The 15931-nt window shown below is 41.3% G+C and overlaps 1 pseudogene; it reads right to left on the bottom strand.

Annotated features, from left to right (window-relative positions):
- Window positions 1-5384: 5384 nt before the first annotated feature.
- Window positions 5385-5564, bottom strand: LOC123326909 (annotated as a pseudogene).
- Between the last annotated feature and the right edge of the window lie 10367 nt (window positions 5565-15931).

The following is a 15931-nucleotide window of genomic DNA, read 5'->3' as shown; positions in this document are numbered from 1 at the left end:
TTTTTATGACAGATTTCGCTCTCAAATTAAAGTAGATTTAAATGAATACCTTTTCCTGAGCATGAGCCACATTCTTGGGTGTTACAAAGCTAGATTCAAATTCCTGCTCTTCACTTAGTGGAGATGGGGAGGGTAGAGACACATCAGAGCCCCCAGTCTGAAGCCAGTCACAGTTTACTTAGGCTCCTGGGACCTATGATCTAACTCCGGACAGGTCACCCCATTTGTCAGAGCCTGTGTGATCTTCTTAGCTTTCTCTGTCCTCTTCCATCCTCTCTGAACCTCGCACTTTTGAAAGTCCCTTCTTCCTTATTTTTTCCCCTCTTCCATGAGGCAACAGTCTGAGTCCACTCCACCTGCAAGTAGAGTCATTCCTTATGATCTGTCTCTCCTCCCTGCCCTGTGCATGTCTCCATGCCTGAAAAATTGCTCCTTACCTCCTCAGACTGAGATCTATCTGTTCACCCATTCTTTCATTAAAACAGTATTTATTGGTTTTCATGTATGTGGGTGTGTGTGCGTGTGTGCACATTATACACACAGACACACATCAGATGCCTAACTGAAGTGATCATGGCTCATGGGATAAACCTACCCCACAATATCCACCAAACATGACTGGAGTATCTGTTTATGCATTTGCTTCAGACTTGGTCCCTGGGTGTGGTTTCTGTGCCTTGCTCATCTCCTCACAGCTGGTGCTTAACATGGTGCCTGGAGCATGACAGGTGCTCAGGGAATGTCTGCAAGTCTGTTGAATGACTAAGTGACATCACCAAGTACATCTCAGTGTTTATGATGTTTTAGGTGTATGGGAATTCTGCCTCTGTGGGACCCATGAGTCATTCAATGGCTGTAATTTCTTTTTTTTTTTTAAGATTTTATTTATTTATTTGAGAGAGAGAGACCACAAGCAGAGGGAGAGGCAGAGGGAGAGGGAGGAGCAGACTGCCTGCTGAGCAGGGAGCTTAACACGGGGCTCAATCCCAGGACTCCAGGACCCAATCTGAGCTGAAGGCGGACGCTTAACCACCTGAGTCATCCAAGCGCCCCAGTGTCTTTCTTTACCCGGTTACCCAATGTAATTTCTTATTTATTAATCTTTAAATATAGAAGAGATGAAAATATGTTATCTTCTTTAAAAGGAAAAACTTAAATCAGGAAGAACATGCTCACAATGACACAACTAAGTTCACAACCTGGAACTTAAGGTTAAGGGTCCTCAATCTTAATACCGGATGTTTTAGGTCAGATTATTCTCTGTTGTTAGGGTTCTCCTGTGAATTGTAGGATGGTTAGCACAATCCTTGGCCTGCACCCACTAGATGTCAATAACACCTCCCCCCATCAGCTGTGAAAGCAAAAACTGTCTTCAGACATTGACAAAAGTTCCCTGGGGAGCAAGTTGTTCTTGATTGAGAACCAGTTGTAGAATTGTATAGCAGAGCCTTCTCGGATGTTGTCTTCCTCTACCTATATAAAGTTGTTTTGTTTTGTTTTGTTTTTCATTTAAAAAGTTTTAGTTTTAAATATCTTTGCAAACTTCCTGTTCAATCAACTGAAATAATAAGAATATAATAATCTAAATTGGCTACTTTCTATGGTCTAGTAGCATAACCCACACTTCCTCATGGTCAACCATGGTTACATTATCTAGGCGCAAGACCACTTAGAATTCATTTTCAGATGAGAAGAATAACTACCACTGTCACACAGTACCCCCCCACACACCACATACACACACACACGCACACATGCATACACACATGCACACACACACATGCAATATCCTATCCAAAAGGTGAATAATTAGATTGTCCTCTTTCCCACTGTAGCAAAACATCTGGGGCTTCTTTTCTATCTGGCCCTCCTGTCCTTCCAGGCACAGGGAAATTCTACTTTCCAAGCACTTCCATTTGGTTGGACTCATGTGGCTAGTTCTGCTCAATGGGTTACCAGCAGAGTGCTAGGTCTCTCTGTTGGCCTTGTTGGGGTAGCTGAGAAAAAAGCCTTGAGCTGACATGGTCAAGTCCCAGGGTGGAGGCAGTCTGGACTGCCAGGTTGCTACGTGGAGGACAGTTGCTTTGAGGAGCTTCCCAAAGTCATGGAGCATTTGGCTTGAGTAAGAAATAAATCTCTGTGGTGTGAAGCCACTGAGCTTGGGGGCATGTTACTTACAGCAGCCTAACCATGCTTGTGCTTATCATGCACTAGATACTAACTGGTGCATTCACTAAGGAATAGGGTCCAGATTTGCATCTGAGTCCTCTGGAACCTTTTCTGGACACTTCTGGCAAAAGAGCAAATCACAGACTATAGCATCAGTCTGCCCAACTGAGAAAGAAGAGGACAAATCAATTATATTTCTCATTTGCTTTTGTTTAAATCATATGAACAATCAGTCACAGACACAAAAAAATGCCATTACAAATAGCTTTACTAATAAAAGTGTTTCACACTGGACATGAAAAATGTGTTTTTGTTTCTTTAAGAGTTGGAGGCAAACCTGATGAATTCAGGGGGCTTTTTGGAGTGGTTTTCTCATCCCTAAATGTGTCTTATCTATACTTTGAGTCTTTAGCAATTCACATTCCATATAAGCCACTCAAAAATAGCTTCCAATACTGATGAAAGGCATGACCTTGGGCTGACAATTTATTTAGGTACCAGCGAGGCCTGGCCATTCTGTGTCTTTTAGGCCACTCTGCATTGATTCCGGTCAATAGCCTGTTTTAAGAAAAGCATGGGCCAGATTTAAAAAAAAAAGAAAATCTGCCTTCCCTTGAGTAAACATGGTAACCTGACAGCTCCACTGGGTAAATAATGCACTTTTAAAAAGCCTTTCCAAATAGGTCCTTATCCAGCAAGCTGCTTTTATAAGCTACCACTGTTCTTAATAAGCTCTTATTCAAAACTCCTTAAAAAAATGTCATGCCTTGAAAATGATAGACATTCTACTGGATTTGAGTTTGCTGAACTTTTTTTTTCTTTATAAAGAAATGTATTTTTTCCTTTTGGTTAGGGAAAAAGTCTTTCTTGAAATATGATCCTCTCAGATAAATAATGGCAATAAAAGTAAATGGAAAGTGGGAAAGAACATGGTTTCTTAGTGCAGTGTGCAGCAGTTTCTAATTGGAAAATGCTAAAAGGGAGTTTTCCTTGGAGGCCTCCCATCTGACTTCAGACCAAACAAAACAGTGATTTGCTTATGAGCACTGAGGTCTCTGTTTTCCTTGTTAAAGGAGAAGCTAAGAATGGAAGAAAAGTCCTAAGTCATAAAAGAGTATTATAGTAATGATTTGAATGGATATTTCACACAGTGTGACAAATACAGAAATTATAGAACATGGTGAGCAGAAAAGACCTTTGAGGTCATCTGGTCAACCCCAGGAGGGAGCCAACATTGTCGTTCTGAAGAGTGTTGACAAAGAGCCCAGCACACTTTTTATTCTTGCTAGCATAGTGCGTCTGCTTGTGTTGAAGTATTGCACTTTTCCACCTAAAAGGAAATTTACCTAGCTTAGCTGAGTTCTGGAATTCTGTGGGACATTTATTCACCTGTCCTAGAACGGGGATTTGGTGTGCTAATGACTTTGAAAGTCACAGCTTTTGTAGTTCAGGACCTCCTGGGTCCGGAGCTCCTGTTACCTAATCGGTTTTCAAAAATGGATATTGTCAGTCTTTTTGAAGGTCTCTTTACTTCTTTAATTAAACATAGTAAGTCTATAATACTAGCATAATTAGTATTAAAATATTGTAGAGCAGATAAAACAGTGTGTGGTGCCTGTGATTTGACAACATAATCATTGTTTCTGCCTCCATCCTCTCTCCTCTTCTCATTCCCACTTGCATTTCCTTTCTACTTGTGCCTTTTAAATTTAGATTTTTATCCATATATAATATACCTTCAGATAAGTGCATACAGAATAAATATAGCTTGATGAATTTTCCAATCAGAACCTACTTGTGTATCCAGCACTGAGCTCAAGAGGAGAGTGCACTGATACCCCAGAAGCCCATGTGGGCAGCTGCTGTCCTCCATTCTAACACCATAGATGGATTTTGCCTGTTTTTTTAATTTGATAGAAATGGAATCTTCTGGTATATAGCTTTTGTTTCTGGCTTCTTTCACTCAAGCTCCTGTCAGTGAGATTTATCTGTTGCAGCATATTTATTCTTTCCATTTTATTTTTTTATTTTTTTAGGTTTTTGAGATTTATTTACTTTAAAGAGAGAGAGTGAGAGCACGAGTATGGGAAGGGGCAGAGAGAGAGAGGGAGAAAGAATCTCAAGCAGATTTCCCACTGAGGGGGGAGCCCAATGTGGGGATCAATCTCGTGACCCTGAGATCATGACCTGAGCTGAAATCAAGAGTCAGCTGTTTAACCCACTGAGTCACCCAGGTGCCCCTGATCTTCCCATTTTAAAAATCTATCCCCAGTGCCCAGCCTAGGGTACATTTACTTCTATCTTTTTAGCTGGCATTCCTTCTCTTCTCTTCGAATGTGTGTGTTACAGTTCATTGCCATCTTCTGACTTCTTCCCTTTGTCAGGTCAGACATGCTGCTCTGACCAGGCAGCAAAGGCACTGCATGCTACCCCTGGGATGTGCAGGCTGATGCCTGTCCTCCTGGACCCACCCAGTGGATACAGCTGGTGTTGACCACACATGCAGGTGAAGTTTGATACAATCAAAGGTCCAATCTAAAGTGCTTTCACTAAAAAGAACAGTGAGCACCTATGATCATAAATTTTATCTGTCAACTGGGCTAAGCCACGGTACCCAGATATTTGGTCAAACATTATTCATACAATCAGTTGAAGGCCTTAACAGAAAAAATACTGGCCTCCCTGAGCAAGAAGGAATCTTGCCAACAACAGATGGCATCTGGACTTGAACCCCAACTCTTCCCTGGGTCCCCAGCCTGCCAGCCAACCCTATAGATGTTGGACTTGCTAGCTCCCATAACCACGTGAGTCAATTCCTTAAAATTAATCTCTTTCTTTCTCTATGTATCTAGATGATAGATATAAATAGACATAGATATAATGTAGATATATAGACACAAGTCCAACTGGTTCTGTTTCTCCAGAGAACCCTAACATGGCATCTCTCTGCATGGAAGACCTTGCTAAGCAACCAAGATAAGACATTCTTTATAGCTGAGCCCTCTGAATCTTCCTCAACTTAGTCCTCCAGATAACCATGGCCAGCTAATGATAATTAGGATGTAAGTTGTAGATTATGAGTCTTGCTTTCTTGCACTTAAAGCAGTGGTTCTCAATTGGGGTGATTATGGCTACCCGACCCCCACCCAGGAGACATTTAGAGATGTTGAGAGGCATTTTATTGTCACAAATGTGGAGGCAGAAACGCTATTGCATCTAATGGTAGAAACCAGTGATGCTGTTAGACATTCTACAGTGCACAGGACAGTCCCCTCTCAACAAAGAATCTTCCAGTCCCAAATGCCAGTTACACCAAGACGGAGGAAGTTTTCAATTAGCAATAATCACCCCTCAGATAAACCTCATTGGCTACGATACTGCCACTGTGCAAAGCTGAGAAACACTGCACTAGAGAGACATAATCTAGGTCTTGAAAGTTTTGAGGTCACCCAGATTCAGCTATTAAAAGGTAAACATTTTAGATAGGAAATGCCTTAGTTCAGCAATTTTATATGGCTTGGAGAGAGTTAATTCTTTTTTTTTAAGACTTTATTTATTTATTTATTTGAGAGAGAGAGCAGGGGGAGGGGCAGAGGGAGAGAGAATCTTAAGCAGATGCTGCACTGAGTGCAGAGCCCCACTCAGGACTCGAACTCATGCCCCTGAGATCATGATCTGTGCTGAAATTGGAGTTTGACCCAGGCATCCCAAGAGTTAATTCTTAATAAACAATCTGGAAAGTTGTCTTAAAATTCTGAAGTAATGTGAATATAGCTACCCTTTTATTTATTGTTTTGAGAGAAATCATTTTTCACCTTGTCTCCTCTTAATTCCCTTAAAACCTGAGTCTCCTTTTCCTCCCAGAGACTCAAAAATGGACACCTTCTTTCTCACATAATCCAACCCACAAAAGATTTGCCTGAATCAGCAATCTCTTGGCCAGTGGGAACATGCTACAGATCCTGGGGAGGAGATTGAAGGAAATTAATAAATGGCAGCTTCCTGCACTTTGCTTTCAACAATAACAAAACATATCAAAAGAGCAGAATGCAGTAGTCAATAGATTTTCTCATTCCTGGCAACCACAAGGCTTTCTTACAGAGAAGTTCCTCCTAGCTCAGTGCTCACCATTGGTTTGGTCAGAAGCCCAGGAGGTCTCTTTAAAGATGTTAAGCACTTAACACTTGGTGTAGGAGGCCCTGATTATATGCTTTCTGGAAGAGGGCTCTGTATCTCTCAAAGGTGTAGGAATTTGCATGAGAATTTCTGTCTGCTATATTCTTAAGGCATAGCACCTACTAATACAGTACTAACAGGGTAATAATTTACTGGATTATTTTGAAATAATTTTTTCTAAATACTGTGCAAGTTGTAGTAATTTAAAATATTCATAACATAGGACATGCAATATGTGTGGAAAAGAGGTATAAGCTAGAAGAAGATGTAAAATGGTGTTCTATTAACATTGAATTTCACTGTATTTTAGAGTGTGATACTAATCCCCAACAACCAGGGTAGAAAGGAATTAGTGATTCTTTTTATAGTGAACAAACTTCATAAAAAAACAAAAACAAAACAAAAAAAAAAACCTCTGGGGCACCTGGGTTGCTCAGCCATTAAGTGTCTTCCTTCGGCTCAGGTCATGATCCCTGGGTCCTGAGATCGAGCCCTGCATTGGGCTCCCTCCTCTGCGGAAGCCTGCTTCTCCCTCTCCCACTCCCCCTGCTTGTGTTTCCTCTCTCACTGCGTCTCTCTCTGTCAAATAAAATCTTTAAAAAAAAAAAAACCCTATGTGAATATTCTCTGGAGACCCCAAAGACAGAGAGAAATCAAATAAAAATAAATCAGCCTGGAAATCCATTAAGGTTTGCGCAAAATATCAGGAAATCAGCACTTGGGAAACAAACGCATTCAATTATTATTACTACTTTGTAGCAAGATAGTTATTTAATTGTGTCACCAATGAGAAGAAAGTGGTATATTTTTCAGTTTGGTATTTTCAGAACTGTTGGTGATTAGCTAAATAAATAAATATTAAGAAAATTATTTTTATCTCTTCCTGGTATAGCTAAAGTAGCTGGTCAATTATCTTCAATAGATTCTATTTACAAAAGCCACACGTAAGAGACGAAGGTCAACAGATGAAAAGGACCCAGTCTCCTGGCTTGGATTTCAAGAGCTTGGTGGCAATATTCCAAACATCCTCAAGCCTGATGACCAGGATATTTAATAGTGCAGTACCACCGTGAGGCTGAGAACTCTTAGTTCTGAATCACAATTGCATTGCACATTGTCCGCGGAAAGAATACAAAAGCTCAACTCTTTTGTCCGGCATATGGCTAGCAAGATTCCAAAACTATATCACTGGTTTGCATTCCAATAAAAAAATAAAATAATTTTTGGTGAAATACAACATAGCTAGAAAGGTAAGGTAAGGTTGAAGAGATAGAACAGTGTGCCTGTATTTGGAATTAGCCTTGGATTCTGCTGATCAATGGACTGAGAAGCAGATAATCAAGAAGAAGTAACTATACAAAGGGCTTTAGCAGATACACTGATGTTGTGCTAAAGGCAAGGTAGGAATCTGGGGTTACCACAGCTGTAGCTGAGTAGTGTTGGCCATGCTGTGAGTCATCCAGTTGACCTCTGCCTTTTGTCATGCAATACCACAGCTTGAACTAAACTACTGTCTCATCTTTTGGAGTGGTTCTCATGAAACATGCTTGTTGGTAAATGGGCATAGCTTGGCCTGCTCCTATTGTATCGCCGTCTCTAAGAAATCAAGATGAAAGCCATCAGATTCTGATTTGCATAGCCATGAAGTATCTTCCCATGTTGGTCCATATTGTTTCCCTATATTGACCAGTGTCCTCGTGGTGACCAACTGGTAGCTGTGCTGTTTGCCGTATTGAATGTTCCAGCCTTCCAGCTGCTAGAGTACTCCAGTGATATCTGCCTAATTTCTTTGAAGCCTACCTCAAACACATCAAGAAAATTAACAGTGGGCCCAAGACCTGACTCAACCTCTAGAAGAAGTTGGATCTGGGTTCCGATTCTGCCTCCCCACCTAGCAACACTGTATTCTTGCTCATGTTACCTCCTCATTCAGCTGGAAGAGGGCAACATATTAGCTTATGTTTACTGAGTGCCTGCAACGTGACAAGTTCTGTTCCTGTCAAATGCAGTGTCATCTAATTGTCATAATAACAACCCTACAAGGCAGGTGCCGCTGCCACGCCATTCTACAGATAAGGAAATCTGTTCCATGTCAATCGAGTCTAATTCAGAGGCTGGACATGGAACAGATTCCAGGGCCCAGGTGTACCCAGGCAGAGCAGGTGTTGGTGTTCTCACACGTGTCTTATACCGCCTAATTTCCAGACCACTGTGCTTCTCACCAGAGAACTCGTCTGGCTCATTCAGCATCTGCATCACAGTATTGCTCTGAGGAGGAAATGAGTCAGTACACAGGGCACACAGCAAAGGAATCCACACATGTACTCATTCATCAGTTCAAGCAATGTTGACTGAAGGCTCCTTATGTGTCAGGCACTGATCTAGGTCCTGAGTGTACAAGATGATAAGAGTTCCTTCCTTCCTAGAGCTTATAGCCTAGAAAGGAAAGAAACCTCAGCCAAATCAATGTATCTAATCTATCTTCAATAATACATCACTAGTGCCTTAGAGAGAGATAAAGCAGGAGATTGAGAGTGACAGCTTTACTAGGTGATGGAAGGGCATGGGTGGAGGGTGGTGGGGAGGATGCTTCAGATAGAGGGAAGAGCTCTGTGAGGAAGCCACCTTTGAGCCAAGCCCTGACTCACAGGTAGCAGAAGCCCTGAAGATCTGGAGAACATTAATATTGCTTTTTAAGTAACATTATGTGCTAATTTCTTAGCTTAACCAAAGAGAGTTCTCGTCACCAATGCCAAACAAAGCATAATTTCTTACCCTTTTCTCAATCTTCTCACAACCAAAGAATAAAACTGAAAATGCAGATGGAAAAGCAAAAGCTATTCTGAAGACCAGAGAGAGCCCGGTTCACACAAACTCTGAAGGTATCATGAATGGAGAGAGCATTCCTATCTCCCTGCCTGTTGATAATTCACAAAGTCTCCCAAAGACAAAACCACAGTTGGCCACAGTTTCGTTGGTTTCACTTAATTCTCTGACCCTGACTCCTGTGTGGCTAAAAGCATATCATAATCACAGTAAATTCTACCTCTCTTCATTCCATTAAAGGAAACCCAGGCCATTTCAAACACCATCTTCCCATCCGACCTTGATTTTACAATGCTTTTCACTGAAGATTAGAGTTAATGCTTTTCTGAGAGGTTTGTCACAAAGAGGAGCTTAATTGGGGCTCATTTTCTCCATCCACACATTTGTTCAAAAGCTTTACTTTTAGAAAGTGTGTTTGTCATGAATGATTCATGCTCTATGGGTATAGATTATGAATTTGGAGAACCAGGTCACTCAGAGAAGAAAAAGCTACCTTGGCTTTCTGGGGATATAACCATATCATTCAGTGGAGTGGGTTGAATAGTGTCCCCCAAAAAGACGTGTTCATGTTCTAACTCTACCCATGAATGTGACCTTATTTGGAAATATGGCCTTTGCAGATGTCATTAAGGATCTCAAGAGCAGATCATTCTGGATTAGGATGAGCCCTAAATCCAATAACAAGTGTCCTTTCAAGACAGAAAAGAGGGATATTTGAGAGACAGGGACATGGAGGGAAAGGCCACATGAAGACAGAGACAGAGACTGAGACTTTCAGTCTCAAGCCAAGGAACACCAAGAGTGCCAGCCACCAAGAGAAGGCCAAAAAGAGGCATGGAACAGATTCCTCCTTGGAGCCAACTTGCTGACATCTTGACTTCTGACCTCCAAAACTGTGAGACAGTACAATTCTGTTGTTTTCAGCCAACAAGTTTGTAGTGTTTGTTAAGGCAGCGCGAGGAATCTCACATACTTGGTGTCAATCTTTGACATTGGACAAAGACTAATTGTTGAGTCATTGAGTTCCTTGGAACAATGGAAGACGTGCTCCAGTGTTCAGGTCAGAATGTAGGTTTTATATAGATTTTACTAGGAGTGCAAAATACTGTGGTGACTACTGTTTGTGTCTACCTGATATCCATCTGCATCATACCCACCCCCTATCCCACGGGAGAGACCGTGGCCACAGTCACAGAGGGAGGCAAACCCAAACTGAGCCAATCATAGCGTCCAACCCTGCAGCCGTACTGACTGGCAAAAGGGACGGAGGGAGAAGGGATAATTGACTTCGTTTGGAGTTCTTCCTTGGAACTTTTTTACTGGAGTAAAAGGGGGAGTTCTTTTCCAGCCTCTGAATTAGACTTGATGTCTGAATCTAGAGCTCACCACCATATTCTTCCTGCAGGCAGATACACAATGGGAAGCTGAGATCAGAACCAAAACTACATGTGCTCAGTGGGGGCACTATTAGCCCCTTGGATCTACAATTCCTTGTGATGCGGACACATCTTGTGTATTGCAGGGCCATTAGCACCCCTGGTCCTGCTGCTAAAACACCGGTAAATGCTGCCCTCTCTTCCCCATCATTGTCACAAATCAAAACACACCCACATATTCCCAGTTGTTCCCTAGAGAGAGCTGAATTGCCCCCTGGCTGAGAGCACTGACAGATGAACCTCAAAGTTCTTATCTCTAGGCTAGGATGGACTGATTCATTCATGAACCCAATAGAAATACTCTTGCTGATGTCAAAACTGGAACATTTGAAAGTCCATTGGCTATGAGTCAGTTTACCTCTAGAAACCTCTTTTTATCTATATGTTTTAATTAAAAATGGCCACCTTACTTCTTAGCATATTGCTACATTGAGTCATTTCACAAGTGAAACTCACTAGCTAGTGACCCAGTCCATTGTTTTAGGGTGACTTGGAAGATTCCTGGCTTCATCCTTGATTTTTGTTTTATAGCCTAACTCCCAGAGCGTGGCCTTACTTCTAATTCCTCAAGGATACTTAATTCTTCTAGGACGAGAGAGGAGGTGAGAGTAAAACATAGCCAACACTCACAGAACACTTCTAGGGGCTGTCCCTTACATGGGTGACCATGGGGACCCAGAGAAAGATGCTCCTCGGAGATGACACGACCAGGTTTATGTGGCCACGAGGAGATGGGGTTGACGTTGATAAAACCTGCCAGGGAGTGAGAGGTAGTTGGGGGGACCTTTGAGAACTGACTGAGGACAGGACCAAGGCAGTGGCAGCAAGAACCAAGAGAAGAAACAAGATTCAAAGGATCATAAAAAGTTAGCACTGAAGACATGAAGTCCAGCTGGGTGTAGAGAACAAAAGAGGGATGGAATGAAGGACACCTCACTAAACTGAATTTTCAAGATCACTTAAGTTGGAATAGAGCCAAATTCCTTTGATGTTTTGAGAGGTTTCTTCTATACATTTTGGGTGTGTTTAAAGAACACAACTATGAGATAATATCCCAGGCCATGATGGGGATTAAGCAACTCAGGAATTTGCAGGTTCCAACAATCAAATACTTTAGGATACTAGCTAAGAAGGAGTGCATTCTGGAAGTTTCCTGTTCTATCATACCCCTTCCCTCCAGGAGCAAACTTTTTAAAGAAATTATGTAAACAAATCTCAGCATTCTTTTCTAAGGCAGTTGTTAAAAAAAACTCTACATAAGAAGTGTGAAGACTTCAGGCAGCTGAGAAGCTTCACCAACTACATTACAAGCGTGCCTCCTGGAAGATCAAAATGAGCAAAACCACAGAAGGCACAATGCTCATTGCTGCAGTTGTGGATAATTCACAGAGAGAAGGGATGGTGGGAAGGAAGATGAGCACAAAAACAGCCTGCTAGTGAAATGACTGCACGGGGGGCCTCATTTTACTGTGCACACACTGAAATGTGTAAAATGCAGAAAGGACAGTGAGGGGAACAGGGAAGTGTCTGCTTCCTCCCTACAAAGAGTTTAGGAGGAAAGAGCAGTACGGAACCCACAGATCTTGCCTTCTGCATAAATGCTTCTGGAGTCTTAGAACATAAAAGTTAGAACAAATCTCAGTGCTTTCAAAGTTTTAAACGTTTCTGTATTTACAAGGCAGGTGGTTGCTGATTCGGGGGAAAAGCTCTTGAAAGTAATATAAAGTGGTTTTTGGTTATGCAAAGATAAAGAAAAGGCCCTGGTAAGATACAGATATTTGAAGATTTAGTTCCAAGAAGCTGAAAAATAGGTCTTCAGGGAGATAACTTGGGGGTGCAGGGGGAAACTCAGGGGATGCAGCAGGGTCTGGGTCCTCAGCTGGTACAGCGTTCCTACTCTGGACCACTGAGCTAGATTCAGCTGCTGAGGTGTTTTGTTTTACCCTCCAGTATTAAAACATATTAGATAATTTTTCAACACTTAAGAATATAGATATTTCACACAGAGCTAGAGAGTTTAGGCTCCTTTTGACAAATCTGAAGGTCTGGCAACACCCGACCCTCATTCCCACCAGTCAACAATCACAGGTGTGGAGGAGGAAAGGTAACCTCTCCAGCTGGCCTCTGCCCCACCTCTCTGCCACCTTCAGGCCTGGTCTGGTTCATATTTGGCTTTGGGACCCGTGTGTTAAGAGAAAAGTGGAGCCCCTAAGGGACAGTCTCTGCGTGAGAGCAGACTGGGGGTCACCTCCGTGTCCACATGTAGAATGCTCTTGGGGAGGAGACTGTTTTTCCTACGCAGAATGGACTCCAGTGTGGAATCCAGCATGGATCAGGTGCTCTGAGCATTATAGATTTGGAAGCTTCTGGAAGCAGTACTTTAGAAATAAGGACTGCCAACTCATAATGGGTGCATGAAATGGAGGCAGAGTAAGCCTCTCAAAGTGGTGTCGTGGGGATGATGCCGCCACATGGTAGCCAGATGGAGAGAAGAGCAGGGCAGAGGGTTCACGTGGGGAGAACAGAAAATGCTCCACATATATTGGGAATAGTGGGAATCTGACAACTACCATGTAGGCAGAATCTAAAGTTATTGACATAGATATTAAAGAGAATGCCTGAACATACCAGATGACTATTTTTTTTAATTTTATTATGTTATGTTAATCACCGTACGTTACATCATTAGTTTTTTTTTTTTTGATGTAGTGTTCCATGATTCATTGTTTGCGTATAACACCCAGTGCTCCATGCAGTACGTGCCCTCTTTAATACCCATCACCAGGCTAACCCATCCCCCATCCCCCTCCCCTCTAGAGCCCTCAGTTTGTTTCTCAGAGTCCATAGTCTCTCATGGTTCATCTCCCCCTTCGATTTCTCCCCCTTCATTTTTCCCTTCCTGCTATCTTCTTTTTTTTTTTTTTAACATATAATGTATTATTTGTTTCAGAGGTACAGGTCTGTGATTCAACAGTCTTGCACAATTCACAGCGCTCACCATAGCACATACCCTCCCCAATGTCTATCTCCCAGCCACCCTTATCCCTCCCACCCCCCTCCACTCCAGCAACCCTCAGTTTGTTTCCTGAGATTAAGAATTCCTCATATCAGTGAGGTCATATGATACATGTCTTTCTCCATACCAGATGACTATTAAAAGCATTCTAAACTGTCTATATCTTCCAACTAGTTCTATTTTTTGCATTTTTAGCCTAAAACAATCCATAAATGTGTACAAAGATTTCATTAAAATGATTGTTATTTAATATAACTTATAGTGACAAAGAACTGGTAACAATTTTAAAAACCTGCAACAGTGCAACATGGGAAAATAAATTGTAATGGACAATAAATTCCAAGTAGCCATTAAAATTTTCTACAAGAAGTTATGTAGGATATTTAAATGCATGTTACAAAAATAATATGCATGGTATAATGGTATAATACCATTTTTATTAAAAATATAAACAGACAATGGGAATATGTTCAAGTTTATACATGATATTAGTTTCCTATGGCTGCTGTAACCAATTACTACAAGCAGGGTGGCTTAAAAAAACAGAAATTTATTCTCTCACAGTTCCAGAGGCCAGAAGTCCAACTCGGTGGCTAAATCAAGGGCAAAAATCAAGGTGTGGGCAGAGCTGGGCTCTGTCCAGAGGCTCCCGAAGAGATCCTTCTTTGCCTCTTCCAGCTTCTGGTAGCTGCTGGCTTCCTTGGCTGTGGCCACATGGCTCCAACCTCTGCCATGCATCACATCTTCATTTCTGTGTGTCTGATCTCCTTCAGCCTCTCTCTCATTAGGACCCTTGGGATTGGATTTAGGCCCCCCCCTCCAGATAAGCTAAAATAATCTCTCTCTGTCAAAATCATTAAGCTCATCTGTAAAGTCCCTTTTTCCTTGTAAGGTAACATTTTCACATTACAGGGAGTAGGACCTGATATCAGTGTGGGGAGAGACATTGTTTCATCTGCTGTCCTCCCAAATATTAAAAGGTATTTTCTTTCCTCATGACTTTTCTGCTTTTTCTTAGAGTCAGTATCTGATCATGTCAACAAGGGCAACTTATTTCAATTAGATTCAAATAAACAAAATATTTATGAATTCTGACTTCATATATAACCTTGTATTTTTGCCTAGGAGCCAAAAGAAAAAAAGAAGCAAACAAACAAAAAAATACTAACATAAAATCCATCTTTGTCCTTTAGGGTATTAAAAACTTTATTCAATATTTAGGACTTAAGATATATGTAAAAATAGAGACATACTAATTTTTGATTTCTCAAATATGAGATTAGATGGTATAGAAAGTATATACAGTGTAGATATTATAGAAAAATAATGAAATTTGGAAAAATTCAAGAGGGGGGATGGACTTAAGTAATTAGGATGAGCTCCTTGGGAAATGTGATTCAACACAGGCATTAAATATTAATAGAGATTAGGATTTATCATAATGGCAGAAACAAAGGCAGGGCTGTCATGACTAAGAAGAATGTCCGGCAGGTGCTACTAACTTCAAAAAAGGAGTTGAAAAAATATATATCTATATAAAGAGAGAGAGAGAAAAAATAACTATCTGATGGGTGGAGTGTGGGCCCAAATTCTGAAAGACCTCTACTACTAGGGAAAAGATTTGGCCCCCACACTAACACATACTATTACAAACAGGAATGACAGTATTATGCTCAGTTCTGAAAGGTGAGCGGTGAAGTGGCCAATTCAGATTCCTTTCAGATGAGGAATCTGGTTACATTTCCAAGAAGAGAAGGCGGAAAAACAGAGAAAGGTAACAGAGAGAGCCCCCACCTGTGGCCATATTTTTGTATCAGTTTCTGAGTTAAACCTAGGAGGAGATACACACGCATTTTAAATAGGCTTCTGGTCCTCAGTAAGAGTAATGAATAAACAGTATTGATGAAAATCATTGTGTAACCAATGTTAGGAGAGACAAATCAATGCCTCCAGAAATAGAGGTGGGAGAACCTGACCTTGAGGGACAGAGCATACAAGGTTCAGGAGGCTGTGTGGAGAAGATGGAATGTGAGTGACAGGTGTTTGAAAATTTGGAAGCAATGGAGATAGAAAAATGATAATGGTGATAGCTAACATTTATGTCATCCAATGCCAAACACAGGGCCAATATTTTTTTTTTTAATTAATTGTTGGGGAGAAAAATCTTTTTGTCTACGCTCTTAGGTTCAGTACCTAGGGGTATGTGAATTAAACTAACAAAAGATGGATGAACAAGAGAAAGGGCACACAATTTTTACTAATACTTATGTGTATGGGAGTTCAACAACAACAACAAAAAGGAGTGAAA

This window comes from Neomonachus schauinslandi, chromosome 1 (genome assembly GCF_002201575.2).
Source record: "Neomonachus schauinslandi chromosome 1, ASM220157v2, whole genome shotgun sequence".
Classification (NCBI taxonomy): domain Eukaryota; kingdom Metazoa; phylum Chordata; class Mammalia; order Carnivora; family Phocidae; genus Neomonachus; species Neomonachus schauinslandi.
The sequence above is the reverse complement of the archived record's forward strand: the minus strand, read 5'-3'. Positions and strand labels throughout refer to the sequence as shown.